This window comes from Schistocerca piceifrons, unplaced genomic scaffold (assembly GCF_021461385.2).
Source record: "Schistocerca piceifrons isolate TAMUIC-IGC-003096 unplaced genomic scaffold, iqSchPice1.1 HiC_scaffold_938, whole genome shotgun sequence".
In the NCBI taxonomy this organism is placed as follows: Eukaryota; Metazoa; Arthropoda; class Insecta; order Orthoptera; family Acrididae; genus Schistocerca; species Schistocerca piceifrons.
This window is the reverse complement of record NW_025729210.1, coordinates 115,001-120,000: the sequence shown is the minus strand read 5'-3', so window position 1 is coordinate 120,000 and position 5,000 is coordinate 115,001. Positions and strand designations below refer to the sequence as shown.

General features: G+C 53.4%; 1 non-coding gene across 1 annotated transcript in view; it reads right to left on the bottom strand.

The window, feature by feature from the left end:
- The window catches only part of LOC124772353, a 1,909-nt gene extending 487 nt beyond the window's left edge, over positions 1-1,422 (bottom strand). The window contains exon 1 of the ribosomal RNA XR_007013974.1: positions 1-1,422. This exon is cut by the window's left edge and continues 487 nt beyond it. This is a non-coding gene — a ribosomal RNA (small subunit ribosomal RNA).
- Between the last annotated feature and the right edge of the window lie 3,578 nt (positions 1,423-5,000).

Below are 5,000 nucleotides of genomic sequence, written 5' to 3'. Positions count from 1 at the left end.
CATTATCGGAATTAACCAGACAAATCGCTCCACCAACTAAGAACGGCCATGCACCACCACCCACCGAATCAAGAAAGAGCTATCAATCTGTCAATCCTTCCGGTGTCCGGGCCTGGTGAGGTTTCCCGTGTTGAGTCAAATTAAGCCGCAGGCTCCACTCCTGGTGGTGCCCTTCCGTCAATTCCTTTAAGTTTCAGCTTTGCAACCATACTTCCCCCGGAACCCAAAAGCTTTGGTTTCCCGGAGGCTGCCCGCCGAGTCATCGGAGGAACTGCGGCGGATCGCTGGCTGGCATCGTTTATGGTTAGAACTAGGGCGGTATCTGATCGCCTTCGAACCTCTAACTTTCGTTCTTGATTAATGAAAACATACTTGGCAAATGCTTTCGCTTCTGTTCGTCTTGCGACGATCCAAGAATTTCACCTCTAACGTCGCAATACGAATGCCCCCGCCTGTCCCTATTAATCATTACCTCGGGTTCCGAAAACCAACAAAATAGAACCGAGGTCCTATTCCATTATTCCATGCACACAGTATTCAGGCGGGCTTGCCTGCTTTAAGCACTCTAATTTGTTCAAAGTAAACGTGCCGGCCCACCGAGACACTCAATAAAGAGCACCCTGGTAGGATTTCAACGGGGTCCGCCTCGGGACGCACGAGCACGCACGGGGCGGTCGCACGCCTTCGGCTCGCCCCACCGGCAGGACGTCCCACGATACATGCCAGTTAAACACCGACGGGCGGTGAACCAACAGCGTGGGACACAAATCCAACTACGAGCTTTTTAACCGCAACAACTTTAATATACGCTATTGGAGCTGGAATTACCGCGGCTGCTGGCACCAGACTTGCCCTCCAATAGATACTCGTTAAAGGATTTAAAGTGTACTCATTCCGATTACGGGGCCTCGGATGAGTCCCGTATCGTTATTTTTCGTCACTACCTCCCCGTGCCGGGAGTGGGTAATTTGCGCGCCTGCTGCCTTCCTTGGATGTGGTAGCCGTTTCTCAGGCTCCCTCTCCGGAATCGAACCCTGATTCCCCGTTACCCGTTACAACCATGGTAGGCGCAGAACCTACCATCGACAGTTGATAAGGCAGACATTTGAAAGATGCGTCGCCGGTACGAGGACCGTGCGATCAGCCCAAAGTTATTCAGAGTCACCAAGGCAAACGGACCGGACGAGCCGACCGATTGGTTTTGATCTAATAAAAGCGTCCCTTCCATCTCTGGTCGGGACTCTGTTTGCATGTATTAGCTCTAGAATTACCACAGTTATCCAAGTAACGTGGGTACGATCTAAGGAACCATAACTGATTTAATGAGCCATTCGCGGTTTCACCTTAATGCGGCTTGTACTGAGACATGCATGGCTTAATCTTTGAGACAAGCATATGACTACTGGCAGGATCAACCAGGGAGCTGCGTCAACTAGAGCTGAGCAGCCGGCCGCCCGGGAGTGTGTCCCGGGGGCCCGCGCGAACACGCAAGCGTCCGCTCAATCATTCTGCAAACAGGAGGAGGCTGAGCTCCCCTGCACAATACACCTCGAAACCCTCTCAGGTCCCGGCGGCGCGCAGCGCCGTCCCAAGTACTTGGTCGGGTTCGAGAGAGGCGCAATCGCCCGGAGTTAGGCGAGTAGACGCTTTCGGTGCGACCACCCGTGCTCCCAACTGAGCTTGCCGCTGCCGACAGAGGCCCGGGAGCGTGCTGTCGTGGCATTGCCGGCGGGAGACAACACGCGCCACCTACGGTGACCGGCAGCTCCAACGCCAGCGCCACAGAAGGACAAAAGCCCCACTTGGGTGCCGAAGCGAACTCTCCCAGCACAGCGCACGCGCCAACACATCCGCACAGCTGCGATACAAACCACCAGCGAGAACCGCTGGGGCGACCGAGCAGCAGACGGCGTCGCGGCGCCGAGCGCCGGGCGGCAGCGCATCCTCAACGCACACAGTCCTCAATCGGACCAGCACACTGAAGATGTCCACCGCGCTTCGCACCGGGCCCGCGAGGACCTACTTTGGCCGCACGGCGCCGCGCGCAGGGTGCGCCGGCGCGCAGCTGCGACGCCTGCCGCGTCCGTCGGCCGGCGCGCCTGCCACTGGCCGCCCCCACCAGCCGGCTGTAGCGCGTGCGCCCACGCACCGCGCGGCCAGCACGCCGGGAGGCGCCCCCTCACCGGCCGGGGACGGTCCCACCCAGCCACCGCCGCGTATCGCTTCACACCCAGATGCCGTTCAGTTTCGTCGGCATGGTGGGTATCGCTGGAACAACCGGTTAGTACCTCAACCTATCGTCGCCATCACCGATTCACCCCTAGCGAGAACAACCGCACCACAACAGGTTACCATTTGTTCATTTGCGTAACTTCACCAGAAAACGCAGGCGTCCATCGCCATTTGCAACTTCCACGATTATTGCATGCCTGTGTCAGGTGTCACGCCACACTACGTCTGCCCACATACACGCAACAAAATGTGCACGCCTAGACAATACGTGGAAGGTGGCCCCCGTACGTATGCGATGTCCATTGCTCGAACGACTGTCAACCGGCCTCTGTAGCATGTCGCAGATATGGAACGCGGTGCACCATGCCATCACGGTGTGTGAGGAGAGACGACTAGGTCCGAATACATCAACAGACAGCTCATGCTGATCGCCATCCACGGCGTCCGTTCCTCCCACACGTCTCTATGGCGTACCACACTGCAATCCAGCTCTCATAGGGAGACGACACGTAGCTGCGTGCACAATATTTGCACTGTATGGTCCGCCGTTTTTGGGCGCAGTCGTTGTACGGTCACACATGTGCCACGATGTATCATTCAGTACATAAGGACGAATGTGCAGTACAGATTGTGGTTTACGCGTACGACATTAGCGGACAGTTGACACAGGCCGCACCACAACGTAGCCTGAGTACGTCGCATGCGGAGGGCATTGAACATGCAAAGTTCTCACCAACCAGCTTGCGAAGGCAGGGGGCAAGGTGGGGACGTGGGGAGGGGCGGCATGTACGTCCTGCTGCCATCCACATTACAGTGTACAGCAGGAGCATGTGGAAAGTGAGCAAGACTTGCAAGGTGTTTAACATGAAGCGATACACAGGGGAGCGGGGAGTGCGAGTAGCGAACTATATTGCGAGGGTTGCGGGTGGGCAACACTACACTAATTGAACGAGTCGTATAACAATTACAGAGCAGGTTTAGGCGACAACGTGGGTTACGTTAGGCGACAACGTGGGTTAGGTTAAGGCACGACGTGGGTTAGGTTAAGGCACGACGTGGGTTAGGTTAAGGCACGACGTGGGTTAGGTTAAGGCACGACGTGGGTTAGGTTAAGGCACGACGTGGGTTAGGTTAAGGCACGACATGGGTTAGGTTAAGGCACGACATGGGTTAGGTTAAGGCACGACATGGGTTAGGTTAAGGCACGACATGGGTTAGGTTAAGGCACGACATGGGTTAGGTTAAGGCACAACATGGGTTAGGTTAAGGCACAACATGGGTTAGGTTAAGGCACAACATGGGTTAGGTTAAGGCACAACATGGGTTAGGTTAAGGCACAACATGGGTTAGGTTAAGGCACAACATAGGTTAGGTTAAGGCACAACATAGGTTAGGTTAAGGCACAACATGGGTTAGGTTAAGGCACAACATGGGTTAGGTTAAGGCACAACATGGGTTAGGTTAAGGCACAACATGGGTTAGGTTAAGGCACAACATGGGTTAGGTTAAGGCACAACATGGGTTAGGTTAAGGCACAACATGGGTTAGGTTAAGGCACAACATGGGTTAGGTTAAGGCACAACATGGGTTAGGTTAAGGCACAACATGGGTTAGGTTAAGGCACAACATGGGTTAGGTTAAGGCACAACATGGGTTAGGTTAAGGCACAACATGGGTTAGGTTAAGGCACAACATGGGTTAGGTTAAGGCACAACATGGGTTAGGTTAAGGCACAACATGGGTTAGGTTAAGGCACAACATAGGTTAGGTTAAGGCACAACATAGGTTAGGTTAAGGCACAACATAGGTTAGGTTAAGGCACAACATAGGTTAGGTTAAGGCACAACATAGGTTAGGTTAAGGCACAACATAGGTTAGGTTAAGGCACAACATAGGTTAGGTTAAGGTACAACATAGGTTAGGTTAAGGTACAACATAGGTTAGGTTAAGGTACAACATAGGTTAGGTTAGGTTAGGTTACACGTTGTTGTAAGGAAAGGTGTAGGGGGGGGCGGGGGCGGCAGGTTCGTTGATAGTGATTATAGTAAGTGAATGCTTGTGACATGATCAGATTTGTCACGTCAGGATGCACCTTTGGCTTATTAGAGGCGGCGCTCCAATTCTATGCTTGTGTCAGACCTGTGTCTTTGACTCATGTCATTGTTTGTGCGCTGTGACAGGAGGTACTATTGTGATGTTGGGTGCACCGTTGTATAGGACATGTGTGGGTGTTGGTGCCTGATCTGCGCAATGGTGGATGTCGAAAGGGTGGGATATTGTATTTTCCGCATGGACCTCCTGGTCTGGTTGTGATAGTGTGGATTGTGTAATGTGGCGGAGAGGATGCACTGGATGTTGTTCCATGCTGGTGCTTACATATTGTATGTGCGCCCGTTAGAAGCAGAGAGTGGTGCGTGATCAGAGTGGCTGGCTGACGTGTGGTTCCCATTGTGGGCAGACTCTTTCAGCATGTATACGGACAGTTGTATATATATTCTGTAGTTTGATGGCTCTGCATTGATTACTAATCAGCGCCGTGTGTACGGGTAATCTGGTTCCAGTCCAAAATGTTCCATCTGTGTACATTAGTGACAAAGACTCCCCTCATGCAGTGGGGCTCGGTCTGTTATAACTCTTCCGCGTAATATATTTGCCCCACGTTTTTGCGACTGCGAGTGCGAGTGCAACGCGCATGGGGACCGACATGCTGATGGCTCGGTATCGGACGCCGTACAGTGAGCAACGCGATCGCGTCTCTCGCTCGTAAG